Source organism: Temnothorax americanus, unplaced genomic scaffold, assembly GCF_048541705.1.
Source record: "Temnothorax americanus isolate GAGA-0224 unplaced genomic scaffold, ASM4854170v1 Scaffold20, whole genome shotgun sequence".
Lineage (NCBI taxonomy): Eukaryota > Metazoa > Arthropoda > Insecta > Hymenoptera > Formicidae > Temnothorax > Temnothorax americanus.
Genome location: NW_027509339.1, coordinates 1534962 through 1552748, shown reverse-complemented (window position 1 = coordinate 1552748; position 17787 = coordinate 1534962). Strand labels below are relative to the sequence as shown.

The following is a 17787-nucleotide window of genomic DNA, read 5'->3' as shown; positions in this document are numbered from 1 at the left end:
GTTGTTTGCGGAGGGCTGAGAGCAGATATCCTATTACCCGTGTCGCTCGGGTGATCGCAAATTTCCACCGGAAAACTAGGATTTCTTGGGCGACAATTGGACCGCGTTATGCAACATTACGACGAACTACATTTGGGGAGAATTGGACTTGATTGGCTTGATGAAAACAGCCGCTTTACGAAATCTCCATTCTTAATCTCATCATTTCTACTTTCTGGCAGCAAATGTTATTTTATATAATTATAATTATTAATCATAATATTAATAGTAAAATAGAGAAATATATATATACATATTTGCGTCCTATTTAATTCTCGATCAAAATCGCGATGTAAAATGTCGAATTGCAATGGCATTAACGTTGATATTAACGTCTAAAGTACTTCACGAGAAAACGTAGAGCTAAAGTAGGCATTTTCTGTAACAAACTGTGCTAAGATACAGATAAAAGGCAAGACAGAAATACTACAACGGCATAGTGTTACTCGTGTTACTTTCTCGACTTTTGAATGAAGTTTATATCGCATTAAAAATCTAACAAATTGCAATCCGCGAGGAACAGAGATAGATTTAAGCTCGAAACATATTGACACAAAATTGTAAAATAAATGATTAATATTGAGAATGTGGTAATTTGTGCAAATATATTACACAGTATATTACATAGTACATTAAATTCTCTTTCAAATGACACTTAAGCGGAGCAAGCCAGAGAAAAAGGTGAAGATAAATCGTGAAAAAATATTGTGCGCCATAAAAGTAGCTATCTAGAGTATACCATGCTAAAAATTCGATCAAATTGTTGTTGCAATGAAGATAACATTTTAACACTAAATAAACCAAACAGGAGGAAATTGGATACCAATAAGAAATGGCTGAGAAAATCAGAAAATCGTTTAACGCAATTTGACTGCCATCGCTTCAACGTAAATCTTCCCCAACTAATCAAGGAGATTTCAGGAGATGAGAATTTTTTTGTTAGATGTAGAGCTCCTTTTGGATTCGGAGCAGGAGAAAAGACCAGGACAATTCCTGAAATGGCCAACAAATGTCAAAGACACGAGAATGAAAAGAACATTGGGAGTTTTAGCCGAATTTTCGTACCGGAAGCTACCGATTTCCCTCAAACGATCCCAGCGAGTCGCGCACCAAAGCGCCCATATGGAGAAATTCCACCACCGAAAACGCGCACGTATATATCCCTTTACGAGGAAGACACGGGCGAGGGACGTGGACGACACGGGGAGCGCAGACAGGAGCAGGGAACGAAATCGGCCGGGATACTTACTAAGACCGAAGGGCTCCCAATGGCAGGGGCGTCTCGGCGTGTCTCTCCGTCGGGGTGGCTTTGGAACGTCTGCCCTCGGAGTCCTCCCCGCCACCGGGTCCGCCGCGGCGCCCTCTCTCACCGTCACGGTGGCGGTGGCGGCGGTGGCGGCGGCGGCGGCGGCGGTGGCGGCGACGACGATTTCGCCGCGGAAGGCGCGGCAGGGCGCAGCCGCGGCCGCCAGAATCCAGGGATTGGCGGCGGTGAGGCCGTGCGTCAGCCCCCAAACCCTCCACCATCGACTGTACGGCACCCTCCGCCGCATCCTCCTCGGGGAGGGGAAGGGTGGACGGCGGAGAGGAGCGGCGCGGAAGAGGGCGCAGGCGGGGGGAGGGAGGGCGAGACCAGGTATAACGACGACGGTCGATGCTGCGCGGTATTTCTGGCGTCAGGTCGATATCAGGCCTCACCTGTGTGCGAGGCGCGCTATGGGCTGCCTGCCCGATGCCTGCCTGCCTGCCTGCCTGCCACCCCGCTCCGAGGGTCGAAGGGGTTCTCGAACATGCCCTGCTCGTTTCCCCCCCCCCCCCGGCCAGTGGCTCTTCAACCGGCGGATCGTCAACCCTCTCGCGTGCCTACCCGCGGCCGCCACCTGGACGCCGTGCGAGTGAGGGTAAAAGGTGAAATTGCGAGACCCTGCCTCGAGTGGCGGCTCGACCGTGAGTGTGGCGCGTTCAGTTTTCCAGGAGACATCGCCATCCGCGCTCTTCTTCCTTTTCGTCTTCGTTCACCCAGCCGGGCTCAGGGGGATTACCGATCGTTTGCCGGCACTTGACGCGCTCTATCGCGCGCTTCGGCACCGTGTGGTGAACGTCACGCCGGCATCGGCCAGGATAATGGCCGCGGGCGGAATTTCGACGCTCCGTTACGCGTCAGTCGGCATTCGCTCGTCACCGTCTGATCGCGAAGTTGACCAAATAATATTCGATTTTGTTCGCATCTGTTTATTCTTAGCGAAATTGTAACTTACGACTGTAAATTTGCCCGCAAATTTCCTTAATCGCATAGTAGATTAATATTATAGATAACATTGAACCTGAAATAAATTGATATTGAATGCAGCATTAAAGTCTCAGAGGACGCTGCTCTTTTCCTCTCGATATAAAACAGATATCTTCGATGTCTGTTGATATAAAACGCTGACGGCGGACACGGCAAAGTAAATAACAGATTGAAGCTTTTTTTCTCTGTTCCTGTCGATGCGCAACATCAAAAGAATATCGTAAAATTAAATTAAATTAACAATTATCCTCAATTTTCATGTTGCGCAGAACGCAGAGAGAACCCGGCAAAGTCAATGCTAATCACGTTGGAGCTTACTCTCCCTTTTTCGCGTCGGTGAGAATAAACGTTGAAAGGACACGACGAAGTCAATGGCAGCCAGGTTAGCTGCGCACGAGCGGGTTGAGGATCAGTAATGTTCGAAGGGGGATGCGGGAGGTCAAAAGTCGGGTGACCGAGGCGCTGCGTAACAGGTTCGCGCTGATGCCGTAGCCGATCGCTCGACTCCTGCGTAAAGCCGATAGATATAAGGTCAAAGGTATTTTTATATCGGTCGCGAGCAAAAACGAGCGCGCGTTACTTGATACGCTATCAAAAGCTTCATGTTTCACAATTGCTTACATATTTAACAAACTTACATTGTTACATTTAATATTTGAAAAGATTGCTCGGATTTTCACGAGCACAACGTCTAGTCTCGTTAAAATTTTTTTTTTTTTTTTATCAAAGTCTTTCAGGACTGTTCGTGTGGAACTCCCGCGCTGAAAGAATTCGCTGGTCTTTAGCAGAATTAGTTTAAAATTTATCGTAGAAAGATTATCCTTTAGAAGTTTATTAAAAAGCTTTGCGTAAAAGTTAAGAAGAATTGCTGCATTGCCGCACTTGATAAATGCTCGTATAAAAAGTACTTGAACAAGTGTAAAGAATTGTTTGCTTTTTAAATTTTATTGTATATTGTTATTACATAAGTATTCATGAGCGTTTTTAGTACGACTTTATAATTGTACACTGAAAAAAAATGTTTTTCTGCATTTTAGTAAACATTAGTTTGCATACAACTGTAACTCCAGACTCCATTTACTAAAATGAAGAAAATTTTCCTTTTTATTAGTACATGTGTATTCACTAAGAAAAAAATACTAATAAAAAGAAAAATTTTCTTTATTTTAGTAAATGGAATCACAGTTGCAAACTAATATTTACTAAAATGCAGAAAATTGTTTTTTCAGTGTAGGTAAAATTTATAAATAATTACAATTAGCAGAAGAGAATCTTTTTAATAATTTCCAACAAGAATGCATTTAAGCGAGTTTTCTCTTTGGAGGAAATGCTGCTCTATGCGCGTCCGTTGAAGTTTCCAATGTTGAATACAAAGCTATAAAGCTTAAGAGTTTTTAGGAGTCTACAAGTTTTACAATGGAACAAGTAACACCATCTATTATTATTATATCTCAGCCATCACTCAAGTTAAAGCTGACTCCTTCACGTTTTTTTCAACCGCTGTCAACCGCAAAATCTCGGCGGGAACAACTTTAAATAAGTATAACGAGGTAGTTATATAAACACGAAGTTATTTTTCATTTTGTAAATCTTGAAATCAGCGACGTGGCAAGTTTTACAACTTTCGAAAATGTGTTAATTATAAATTACGTAGAAAATATTTAAAAAGTGATTACAGAATTTTTGTGACGAGGTTGTTCAGTGTCGCAGTCAGAAAAATTACAGACAGCTGATAGTTATATGAAAACTTGCAGGGGATTGATATTACTACGTTGACGGTACTCCACCCTTAGCCTACGACGCCCTTCGTGTTACGTAGCAGGCGTCATTGTTTGCGAACGAGATCGAACGTTAAATTAAGACTGTTCCTGACATCGGGCTGGAACGCCCGTGTCACTCGCTCGATTCATCTGATGGCATTACCAGACGATCACGCGTTACGTCGCGTGATTATGAGCGATGGGGCAATTGGCGAATGTATTAATAAACGAAGAGGCGGGTTTCCTCTTTTTTTTACGTTCTCTTTAAAGGCTATTATTTTGCGAAAGGTAATTTATATGGAATACCCATCATGCTCAGAGAACCTTATTTCTATAATTCCTTTTCCAAACAAGTTTATGATAACGATTGTATTACGCTTTAATTTCCCCAGGTAGCAGGATGACGTCTGAATGACGTACTGCAGAGACGTCTTTAGACGTTATTAATATGTCATTTGACGTCATTCTGTCACCTGGGTTAAGTGAACAATGAATTTGTTAATTAATGAGAACAGTAGAGATGTGCGAATCAAAGATCCTTTATGTCGAATTGAATCAAATTGAATTTTATTTCCTCTTTCAAATTTGAATCAAAAATTTTATTCGAATTGAAGCGAATCGAATATTTTCGAGTCAAATTGTTGAAATATAATTTTTAATTAACAATATAATTATTATTAGATTAAATTGCACATTATATTAATGTGGCAAAATAATCTTGATTATGCAACACAAATTCTTTTTAAAAAGCAAAAAAACATATTTAAATATTTAATATAAAATTAATAAAATATATTTTATTGAATGTCGCAGTAATAATTACGTACATGTCGCAAAAACATTACATACAATTCCAATTACATACATAGAAATTAAAATAAAATAATATAGTTCATTTTATTATCAATACAATAGCTATTTTTTTTACGCATATTCAAGCTTTTACTTATAATTTGATAGGGTCGCAGGGCATGTAAAATATTAGAAATAAACTTTTTGACTGCTACTGTTTATAATACTGAATGCACTCACTGAAAAACCTATTAACGTACTTTTGCTTATTAATGGGAAATATGATTTTTTATAAAATTGACAACGTATATGATTCGTATTCGATCCATCTAGGGCTGCGGTCCATTTGATGCTACAAATGCTTCGAAGCATTCTTCTTCTCCTTTCTTTCAATAAAGAAAAAAGAAGAAAAAGAACGCTTCGAAGAACTTGTAACATCAAATGGACTGCAGCCTAGGTTCGAAATTTTCGAATAGTTTGGATCCAAATCATAAAAATTCGAATTTGAATCGAATCGGGTGATATTCGATTCGATTCGATTCGATTCGTATTCGAATAGTTGCACATCTCTGAAGGGCAGCAAGGCTAAAACAAAATTTTTCTTTCCTTCACATCGGCGTGATATACGACCTATTAAAAAATATACCATTTTTCTGCATTTCGTTCCGTTGTATTGCATCGTATTTTATTTTTTACACGCTTCCGTTTTTGTCGCATCGCAACCGCGTGGCGCTAAATACCTGGCTCGCGTGTCTTTTCGTTCAGGACCGGAATAGATATCGATCAGCCAGTCCAGCTGTTGACCCAGCAGCGGGACAACATTTACACGGGCAAGTTCGTATATACGAGAGAGAGAGAGAGAGAGAGAGAGAGAGAGAGAGAGAGAGAGAGATCGAGAGAGAGAGAGGAGGAAGAGAGAGAAAGAGAGAGAGAGAGAGAGAGAGAGAGAGAGAGAGAGAAGAGAGAGAGAAGAGAGAGAGAGAGAGAGAGAGAGAGAGGACAACGCTCGCGTTTGTATTCGCGTTGTAACCGCGTGAGAGGACCCGTCATTGTTTTTCCCGTCACCGTCGTCGACTTTCGCACGGCCGCGACTTCAATTCTGCGGCTCAAGCCGTAGGTATATATATCCATCGACGGACAAATGCTGAAATGAACGACCCGCAGCTGATCGTCCTGTTAATGGTCCTCGAGAGAGAGAGAGAGAGAGAGAGAGAGAGAGAGAGAGAGAGAGAGAGAGAGAGAGAGAGAGAGAGAGAGAGAGAGAGAGAGAGAGAGACGCGCGCGGTTTATCTGACAGCTCCGCTTTTCCGAATTGGAACGACTAGGGATCGGCGGTCACGACTCGCCTCGCGACTCGAGGTCTCGTTTCTTCCGCGGCGTGAGAACGGCGACAGGACAGGACACACGCGTATACCGTGCAGGACAGACAGGACATTGTAAGATGCCGCGGTCCGTGACAGCTCGGATGGCTTAACCGATATTTAACATTCCGCCGCTGTTGCGTAACATAAATTGCATTGAAAAATAAATTGAATCCCGTCGTGTAAGCAGCCATCTCTTCGGCGTTTTATTATAATAAGCGTATTGTGAGATATCTTCTTTAACATTTAGCAATATGGTACATCTCACATACTTGCTTTATAACTGTGTAATGGCTAGTATAAAGAGTTAATTTGAAATAAAAAGAAAAGCGCACTCGTATCGTTCGATGTGCTGAATATAATTTCAAAAAAATACGCAAATATTTTATTGTCAACGTTCCTGCGGTACGAATAAAAAAGTGTTACGCAGATTTGCATTATTTTGTAGCGAAAATTCATCGTGGCTTGCGCAATTCTCGCTGAATTTCGAAATCGGAGAAAGAACAAACGCGACTCGCGCGTATACGTCGCAATATCGAGATGGTCCCTGATGAACCATTGAGGCCACGTACATACAGTTCGCGCGCACTATTGTTCAAAGGAAATGAATCGCGAGGTAAAACGGTCGACGACGCGACGAAGCCGGCGGCTAATTAACGTAAAGTATTCGCACTTTGTTTAGATAACGCTGACATCGCTGACATTCAGATAACGCTTTCATATGACGATGAAAGCTGTTATTTTATTCAAGCTCTAATGGCTCTCTACGATTTATCGCGTTCATCGCGTCGCGCTAATGAATTAGTCCTTGCTGTCTCGCGGCTCTAATTATAACGCTTCTGCCTTTTACAAGGTGATACAAATAGACAAAAAAGATACTTGTATATCATACGATCGCGAGCGTGTAGATATCAGCTTTTTATACCGTTGAAAGAGCACAGGTCATTTATCAATTACTATAATTTTGCGGTGTTGAGATCTTCATGCGCGTTACCCAAGTCATTATTGTATTTTTAACGAGCGGCTGTTTAGGTAGCTTGGAAACGCCGTGTTGTAAGTTAGCGAACTTCCTCGCAACGTCTTATATATATAGGCGACGCGTAATTACGCAGCGCGTACGTGAATACGTGACGAGTCACGTCCAAAGTTGCGTAAACGCCTCCGCGCGCGCGCGCGATCCTGGCGCGGAGAAAGAACGAGAGATAAAACGAGGAGTTCGCGAATGAGTCGAACGATATTAGTGGGTCGCCGTTATTGCATTATGTATATGTATTCTAATATTGCCTGAGTCGCGCATTAAGGAGATGTGCGAATCAAGGATTTTTGATGTTGAATAATCGAATTTTATTTGCTCTTTCGAATTCGAATTGAAGCGAATCGAATCATTGAAATATAGTTTTTAATTAACAATATAATTATTATTGGATTGAATTTTAACACGTAGACAATAAGATAATATTTTAATGTGGAAAAATAATCTTGATATATAATAAATATAATATAAATTCTTTTTAAAAAGCAAATAAACACATTTTAATATTTAATATAAAATTAATAAAATATACTTTATTTAATGCCGCAGTAACTGAAACAATTAGGCAAAAAATCTTAGATAAATTATTAAAATACTCTTATAATATCCAGTAACATTATTTAATTACATACTTAGAAATTAAAGTAAAAAAAAAAATAATAAATATAGTTTATTTTATTAGATATCAATACTCATAGCTTACTATTTTTTATGCATACTCAAACTTTTACTTATAATTGATAGAGTTTCAGTATATACATGTCAAAAATTAGAAATAAACTTTTTGACTGCTACTTATCCGCTCAGTGAGCGGTTAAGATAGATACTGAATGCACCTCTATTAACATGATCGTATTTGCTTATTAACGGGAAATATGATTTTATAAAATTGACAATGTATATAATTCGTATTCGAACCATCTAGATTCGAAATTTTCGAATCATAGGCCGATATTCATAGTCGATTCTTATATTTAAGACCGTCTTAAGTACTATCTTAAGATGTCTTAAGCCAATCACAGAGCCGTATTAATGCCTTAAGACATTTATACTTAAGACGGTCTTGAAATAAGATCCGACTATGAATACCATAGAAATTTAAATTCGAAATGTTCGCACATCTCCATCCGAAAACATACATTTTAATATGATTTCGCAGAAATATGGAAATGATTATATTATGTAGATATAGGTATTGAAATTATTATATCGTATTGATGATCTATATTGATATATGCAGAGATGCGAAGGAGGAGATGTGAGAGAGATATGGAAATATATGGATGCGCACAAAGAGAGAGATGTCAGAATATTCAAATACAATATCAAGCTGCAGACACGGAGAATCTCTTCTCGGGTAACGTACATATACGCGTCTACCATGCAGGTAGAAATTCCGCGGCGGCATAAAGAGAGACTCGCGTCTCCCGGACGCGCTTGTTCGTAATTACGAAAATGCGTGTACGTGCGCACGGGACGCGGCACGTTCCAGGTCGCGGAGCTCGGCGGCGAATGAGGAAAAGAAGGAAGAGGAGGAGAGAACGCGCGCGAGGTGGTTGCGACTTGCGGCCCGCGGGGAGGAGAAAGAAAGTATCCGATGAGGAAGAGTCGACGCGCGGAATATCAAGCGAACGGCCCGTGTAATTCGGTTCCGTACGATCGAATTCACAGGCTGCTGGGCCGGCGCGCGGCGCGGCGACGGGGGGCGGCCGGGCGCGCCAAATCTCTCGCAAAATCTCGTTAGAGAGACAAAAGAGTCGCAGGAAATAAAATCCTGCCGGATTTCAGCAACCGCGTGCGCGGCATAACGGCCACGTATTGTGCAAGCGGCGTCTCTCTGTAAGTGTTCCCCGTTCCCCGGTTCATAATACCTCCCCCCCCCCCTGTCGAGGGGGCGACACGTTGGCACATTTAGAAGAGAGAAAGAAAACGCGCGGTCCGTGGCGAGCGGATTTTTCATCTTCGAGCTTAAAAATGGGATTTTCGAGAACGAAGTTTGCCAGAAAATTTATAATAAATCTTTTTACGCGTAAGACGAGGTTGAAGGAGAAGGAGCGTTCGATCACAGAGTGTTTGCTGAGAAGATAACGCGATCGACGCTAACAATAAGTTTCACTAGAAAATGACACGGGGTGCGCTCTGTATATACGAGGAATAAAACAAATGATATTTTCTAATACAAAGTTTCCGAGGCCGTCGCGGTTCTCGCAGATTCAACTTTGTTGGCGGAGTCGAGCGAAATTTATATTTCTCTGCCGTACGAACGCGCAACGAAAGTCATACATCATCGTGGCGCATGAAGAACGTTTAATCTCCGTGATTCAGCTCGTTAGAGGCGGATTGCCCGTTAGACACGGCTGGGCTCTCGGCTGCTGTTTAACGCCGGTTCTACGATAAGTCGCAAACGATGGCAAGTTGCTAAGTTGAAAAATGTTAATTTTGATTGCCGATTGCCACAGTTACTGTCGGCAAAAAAGTTCAAAAGTTCGCCAACTCTCTTTTGACAACCGCAATTGACAAGCGCGACGTGGAAATAACACTTTTCAACTAACAGTTGCTATATCGTTTGCAACGTATTGTAGAACCGGCTTAATTAAAAATGAGTTGCGCAACATGTATGTGAAGTTAGCCCCGCACTTTTTGAATTTTTAGTTTTTTTTTATTGTGCCGTATTGTGCTACGTTTGTGCTGTATTGTGCCGCAAACCGCAACTCCGTAACCCAAAGCGTATTCGAGAAAATTAAAAAAAACAAAATTTTTGATAGCCCCGCATTTTTCGAATTTTCAGTTTTTTTTTATTGTGCCGTATTGTGCTAGATTTGTGCTGACTTGTGCCGCAAACGAGAGATTGATAACTTCGATAACAATTAAGAAAAAAAATAAAAAAAAAATTATACTAGCCCCGCACTTTTATCGAAATAAACCCATTTTTTTTTGGTTGATAGATAATAATTTGTGCCACGTTGTGCCGTTGGAACTAACTCGATATCTCTTTTCGTTGGGGCAGATAAAAAATATTAAATTTTTAAACAAAATAACAATTAATTACTTCAAAATTAATTACTTCGCATTTATCAAACTTCTGTAAACTGTGCTGAGTTTCGCTAGATGAGTACAACAAAGAAATGGCCAAAAATGCAAAGAAAGTTGCAGGGGTTGAAAATTATGGGCTAAGGGAGAGGGAGAAGTAGGGGTGAGAAAAAAATTTTACAATTTAAAATTTTTTAAAATTGTGCCGGGTTGTGCTCGAAGAGTACAATAACTTTTTTTAATGACAAAATGTCCGCAAGTCGTTAGTTTTCGCAGCACAACCATCTAGAGAAAGCAATTTTTAGGAATTCCAATTTTTAAATCGCTATAACTTTTGAACCGTGACAGGAAATGAAATTTTGCGAATTGTGCTGAGTTGTGCTGGACGGGCACAACAAGAAAACGGCTAAAAAAGAATCGAAAGTAGCAGGGGTTGAAAATAATGAGCCAAAGGGGATGGGGGTGAGAAGAAAAATTCGCATTTTCAAATTTTTTAAAATTGTGCCGGATTGTGCTAGGCGAGTACAATGACTTTCGTTAATAACAAAATGTCCGCAAGTCGTTAGTTTTCGCAGCACAACCATCTAGAGAAAGCAGTTTTTAGGAATTCCAATTTTCAAATTGCTATAACTTTAGAACCGTGACAGGGAATGAAATTTTGCGACTTGTGCTGAATTGTGCTGGACGGGCACAACAAGAAAACGGCTAAAAAAGAATCGAAAGTAGCAGGGGTTGAAAATAATGAGCCAAAGGGGATGGGGGTGAGAAGAAAAATTCGCATTTTCAAATTTTTTAAAATTGTGCCGGATTGTGCTAGGCGAGTACAATGACTTTCGTTAATAACAAAATGTCCGCAAGTCGTTAGTTTTCGCAGCACAACCATCTAGAGAAAGCAGTTTTTAGGAATTCCAATTTTCAAATTGCTATAACTTTAGAACCGTGACAGGGAATGAAATTTTGCGACTTGTGCTGAATTGTGCTGGACGGGCACAACAAGAAAACGGCTAAAAAAGAATCGAAAGTAGCAGGGGTTGAAAATAATGAGCCAAAGGGGATGGGGGTGAGAAGAAAAATTCGCATTTTCAAATTTTTTAAAATTGTGCCGGATTGTGCTAGGCGAGTACAATGACTTTCGTTAATAACAAAATGTCCGCAAGTCGTTAGTTTTCGCAGCACAACCATCTAGAGAAAGCAGTTTTTAGGAATTCCAATTTTCAAATTGCTATAACTTTAGAACCGTGACAGGGAATGAAATTTTGCGACTTGTGCTGAGTTGTGCTGGACGGGCACAACAAGAAAACGGCTAAAAAAGAATCGAAAGTAGCAGGGGTTGAAAATAATGAGCCAAAGGGGATGGGGGTGAGAAGAAAAATTCGCATTTTCAAATTTTTTAAAATTGTGCCGGATTGTGCTAGGCGAGTACAATGACTTTCGTTAATAACAAAATGTCCGCAAGTCGTTAGTTTTCGCAGCACAACCATCTAGGGAAAGCAGTTTTTAGGAATTCCAATTTTCAAATTGCTATAACTTTAGAACCGTGACAGGGAATGAAATTTTGCGACTTGTGCTGAGTTGTGCTGGACGGGCACAACAAGAAAACGGCTAAAAAAGAATCGAAAGTAGCAGGGGTTGAAAATAATGAGCCAAAGGGGATGGGGGTGAGAAGAAAAATTCGCATTTTCAATTTTTTTAAAATTGTGCCGGATTGTGCTAGGCGAGTACAATGACTTTTGTTAATGACAAAATGTCCGCCAGTCATTAGTTTTCGCAGCACAACCATCTAGAGAAAGCAGTTTTTAGGAATTCCAATTTTCAAATTGCTATAATTTTAGAACCGTGACAGGAAATGAAATTTTGCGACTTGTGCTGAATTGTGCTGGACGGGCACAACAAGAAAACGGCTAAAAAAGAATCGAAAGTAGCATGGGGTTTAGAATTTTTCTACAACTAAAACCCAAGTTTCTAGTTGTATTGTAACAGTTGTATTGTAAAATCCATAAAATGTGACCTGTCGACATTTTGTCATTGACGAAAGTCATTGTACTCGCCTAGCACAATCCGGCACAATTTTAAAAAAATTGAAAATGCGAATTTTTCTTCTCAAACCCATCCCCTTTGGCTCATTATTTTCAACCCCTGCTACTTTCGATTCTTTTTTAGCCGTTTTCTTGTTGTGCCCGTCCAGCACAATTCGGCACAAGTCGCAAAATTTCATTCCCTGTCACGGTTCTAAAGTTATAGCAATTTAAAAATTGGAATTCCTAAAAACTGCTTTCTCTAGATGGTTGTGCTGCGAAAACTAATGACTTGCGGACATTTTGTCATTAACGAAAGTCATTGTACTCGCCTAGCACAATCCGGCACAATTTTAAAAAATTTGAAAATGCGAATTTTTCTTCTCACCCCCATCCTCTTTGGCTCATTATTTTCAACCCCTGCTACTTTCGATTTTTTTTTAGCCGTTTTCTTGTTGTGCCCGTCCAGCACAATTCAGCACAAGTCGCAAAATTTCATTCCCTGTCACGGTTCTAAAGTTATAGCAATTTGAAAATTGGAATTCCTAAAAACTGCTTTCCCTAGATGGTTGTGCTGCGAAAACTAAAGACTTGCGGACATTTTGTCATTAACGAAAGTCATTGTACTCGCCTAGCACAATCCGGCACAATTTTAAAAAATTTGAAAATGCGAATTTTTCTTTTCACCCCCATCCCCTTTGGCTCATTATTTTCAACCCCTGCTACTTTCGATTCTTTTTTAGCCGTTTTCTTGTTGTGCCCGTCCAGCACAATTCAGCACAAGTCGCAAAATTTCATTCCCTGTCACGGTTCTAAAGTTATAGCAATTTGAAAATTGGAATTCCTAAAAACTGCTTTCTCTAGATGGTTGTGCTGCGAAAACTAATGACTTGCGGACATTTTGTCATTAACGAAAGTCATTGTACTCGCCTAGCACAATCCGGCACAATTTTAAAAAATTTGAAAATGCGAATTTTTCTTCTCACCCCCATCCTCTTTGGCTCATTATTTTCAACCCCTGCTACTTTCGATTTTTTTTTAGCCGTTTTCTTGTTGTGCCCGTCCAGCACAATTCAGCACAAGTCGCAAAATTTCATTCCCTGTCACGGTTCTAAAGTTATAGCAATTTGAAAATTGGAATTCCTAAAAACTGCGCTCTCCCGATCGTTGTGCTGCGAAAACTAAAGACTTGCGGACATTTTGTCATTAACGAAAGTCATTGTACTCGCCTAGCACAATCCGGCACAATTTTAAAAAATTTGAAAATGCGAATTTTTCTTTTCACCCCCATCCCCTTTGGCTCATTATTTTCAACCCCTGCTACTTTCGATTCTTTTTTAGCCGTTTTCTTGTTGTGCCCGTCCAGCACAATTCAGCACAAGTCGCAAAATTTCATTCCCTGTCACGGTTCTAAAGTTATAGCAATTTGAAAATTGGAATTCCTAAAAACTGCTTTCCCTAGATGGTTGTGCTGCGAAAACTAAAGACTTGCGGACATTTTGTCATTAACGAAAGTCATTGTACTCGCCTAGCACAATCCGGCACAATTTTAAAAAATTTGAAAATGCGAATTTTTCTTCTCACCCCCATCCCCTTTGGCTCATTATTTTCAACCCCTGCTACTTTCGATTCTTTTTTAGCCGTTTTCTTGTTGTGCCCGTCCAGCACAACTCAGCACAATTCGCAAAATTTCATTTCCTGTCACGGTTCAAAAGTTATAGCGATTTAAAAATTGGAATTCCTAAAAATTGCTTTCTCTAGATGGATGTGCTGCGAAAACTAACGACTTGCGGACATTTTGTCATTAAAAAAAGTTATTGTACTCTTCGAGCACAACCCGGCACAATTTTAAAAAATTTTAAATTGTAAAATTTTTTTCTCACCCCTATTTCTCCCTCTCCCTTAGCCTATAATTTTCAACCCCTGCAACTTTCTTTGCATTTTTGGCCATTTCTTTGTTGTACTCATCTAGCGAAACTCAGCACAGTTTACAGAAGTTTGATAAATGCGAAGTAATTAATTTTGAAGTAATTAATTGTTATTTTGTTTAAAAATTTAATATTTTTTATCTGTCCCAACGAAAAGAGATATCGAGTTAGTTCCAACGGCACAACGTGGCACAAATTATTATCTATCAACCAAAAAAAAATGGGTTTATTTCGATAAAAGTGCGGGGCTAGTATAATTTTTTTTTTATTTTTTTTCTTAATTGTTATCAAAGTTATCAATCTCTCGTTTGCGGCACAAGTCAGCACAAATCTAGCACAATATGGCACAATAAAAAAAAACTGAAAATTCGAAAAATGCGGGGCTATCAAAAATTTTGTTTTTTTTAATTTTCTCGAATACGCTTTGGGTTACGGAGTTGCGGTTTGCGGCACAATACAGCACAAACGTAGCACAATACGGCACAATAAAAAAAAACTAAAAATTCAAAAAGTGCGGGGCTAACTTCACATACATTTGCGCAACTCCGTTGCGGGTCGGGGAGGACCTTCGTTGCGATTTGCGCGAGCGCGGGCGAAGCGCGTCGTTCAGCATCGGGAGGTCCTCGCGCGAAACGGACGGCTTGCAAGCACGTATACCGGTCTCGGCTCGGCGCCGGAGGATCGATGCACGTGCTCGTAAAATCCGACCGTGTCGCAAAGTGTTTGCTTTGCTCGCGTTGCGACACGCGACGGCAGGCACCTGCCGTCGGGAAGAAGAACGGCGAGGCCGCAAAACGGAAGATCAAGGAGATTTAAGAACCGCCCGAAGGAACGTCGCATACGCTGAATCTCTGTTAGAGACGATTTGTTATTAGACGTGACATTTCGACGGACGCGGCCACAATCTGGAAATGACAAACGCGTGAATATCAAATTGACGCAATATTTTTCGCTCTTAATATGTTACACGGAAGGTCACGTGAATTTAAGAGACGCGATAGTGTCTTGTATCAGGTACATCCAACTCTCTTTTTACGCAGTAGATACGTTCTACGTGAAGAAGAAATCGCGTAATTTAAAAAAACGCGTAAAAAATGGTGCTATTCAGGAAAGTTTTTCTTTTTCATGGTTTTTTCACTCGGTATATGTATTTACCGTGTAAAAAGTGCTCGAATGTAGACCAACTACGTGATAAAAAAAACCTTGTAATATGTATTGCAAAAATGGAGAGAGATTATGTTTTACTTCAGAGCCTGCTGATATATATAACTTTAAATTTTATTTAATAAATAAAATTATTTTATTATATATATATCACACTATGACTTATTCGATTGTATAGTCTGTCTAGAATATTACTCGCTTTTTCAACGTGATGATATGGACGGATATGTGTCCGATTGAAAACTTTTTATTAATTAATTATTAAAAATTAAAATGAATTTAATATATACATATACATAAGAGATTACAAAAATGTTTGAGAAACCGCGTAAAAAAAAACACGGAAAGGAAAACCTCTTAAAAAGAGAGTTGTGTGTCTACTTATTTTCACGTTGGAGAATCACGTTTTTTTCTATGGATCCTAAAATAAGTACATAAAAGCAAAATTTATTCAAAGAAAAAGATCTCGATGTTTCGGTAAAAGTTAAATTGATCCAGCATGAGGCGTTATTTTCATTTTGGAGAATTGCGTTTTTATTAATTCTAAAAATAAAACAGAGATATATAAAAGCGAGAGTTATTTAAAGCAAAAGTTGCAATATTTCAGCAAACGCGTAAATTAATCCAACGTAAAGAGAGGACGACTCCTTCCATCCTTTCGCGAATAATCGGCGCCATGACGATAACGGACGTTCCTATATAGTCATCCGAAGATGTAACAGCGACGATCGCGGGTGTCTAGCTACATGCGCAAGAGACGACGTGCACCTGACATACACGAGGAACACTTATGGGAACCCGAAGTGAGGTAAGACTCGCGCGAGCGGACGGACGGAGCCAAGTGTGGGCGCAACAGAGGAATATAAATCGCGCAATAGGTCCGCCGGTCTCGTTCGTCCAGGTCGCGTTTCCGCAAAGGCGCGCGCGATTAAAAACTGGAACGCGAGTCCGCGAGTTCTTACCATGAATACGAAAAGAGAAGAGGGCACCCGAGTATCCGAGCCGGAAAGAAAAAAAACAGCGAGGCCGGTACACGATTATGCGTGAGAATGGCGAGCGAGACATTAAACTTCATCCTCTTTCCAACGGGAACGTGCCTCTCATCACTTTCCCTTTCTTTAAAAGGCCGTTAATCTTCTTCTCTGTGTCCTTCCTCTCTCTCTCTCTCTCTCTCTCTCTCTCTCTCTCTCTCTCTCTCTTTTTCTCGGAATCGACATCTCACTTTCCTGTTTGACTACTCATACTCGTCTCAAACGCGCTTCTCAGTTCAGTAAAATGATTTAGGCTGTAGTCCATTTGAAGCTACAAATGCTTTGAAGCTTTCTTCTTTTTCTTCTTTTTTCTTCATGAAGGAAAGGAGAAGAAAAGTGTTTCGAAGCATTTGTAGTGTTAAGTGCCGGACCGCAGCCTTAGTCTTACGAAAGTCTTTTCCCGCCTATTCTTTTAAGATAATTGTAATCTTAAAAATAGCATCTTCTTCAAATTAGTCTTATCTCTTTTTAAATTAATTAATCTACATATAATATTCCACGACCTTTCACATTAAACTCGATTTTACATAAAGTTAGGCATTTAAGTGGAAGCAGTGAAAAGTTATGATATTTTATAAGTTTCTTCTATCAATTTATTGGATGATGTCACCGTAACTGAAAAACATAATGTCCCTTGCTATTCTGCTCCGAGGGCCGCAAGAACTAAAGTTGTAAGGATTGATAAGTTCATAAATTTAATCGCTTCAGTGGAAAGTACGGAAGACCGTAAAGTCAGAAGAATGACAGATGTAAAGTCTTTAAAAGGTGGAAATTCAGAGATCCGTATAGGTTTTAAAGTGAAAACTCTCCCCGGCGGGAGAATAATCTCGCGGTGTGCCAGTCAACGTTCCCGTGCCCATTAAAAAAGGTACCAGACAGAAAATCGTTCCCCGTATATCCGGCGGCCGCCACCCGCGCGATTCTCAAGCCGCCGCGCCGCCACCACCGCCGTCGTCGCGACGGCGAAAGAAGGGGGGCGCGAGAGGGGATACCAGTCCCCGTACCCGTAGGAAGGGTGGGCATCGCCTCGCAGACGGGGGATGAAACGAGTCCCTCTGTTTGATCCGCAAACACTGTAATTGCCTGGAATATTATATTAGGTACGCCGTTGCGGAGTACGCGAGGACGGGAGGAGAGTATGATGCGCGCCGCCGTGGAAAGCCGGTTAGGCCCCGAGGGGGGGCTGGCTGGAACAAAGGGGAACGCCGGCACCCCCGAAGCGGGAACGCGAGCCGGAACAATAATTTATTTTTGTCCTTCTCGTGGAGGGGATGCGGGATGCGCTCTGGTCGTGGCAGGTACATATTAACCTTATTCGTCCTCGATTACGGGTCACTCCCGTTA

The 17787-nt window shown here is 40.7% G+C and overlaps 1 long non-coding RNA gene across 3 annotated transcripts in view; it reads left to right on the top strand.

Moving 5' to 3' along the window:
* Positions 1 to 5870: 5870 nt before the first annotated feature.
* Positions 5871 to 17787, top strand: part of LOC143897453 (uncharacterized) — a 29432-nt gene continuing 17515 nt past the window's right edge. Inside the window, exons 1-3 of one of the 3 annotated variants that reach the window (XR_013256926.1) lie at positions 5871 to 7505; positions 8516 to 9114; positions 16020 to 16220. This is a non-coding gene — a long non-coding RNA (uncharacterized LOC143897453). Of the gene's footprint in view, positions 7506 to 7969; positions 9115 to 16019; positions 16221 to 17787 lie in introns of those variants that run through there. The other 2 variants (XR_013256927.1, XR_013256925.1) reach the window with 2 other exon arrangements.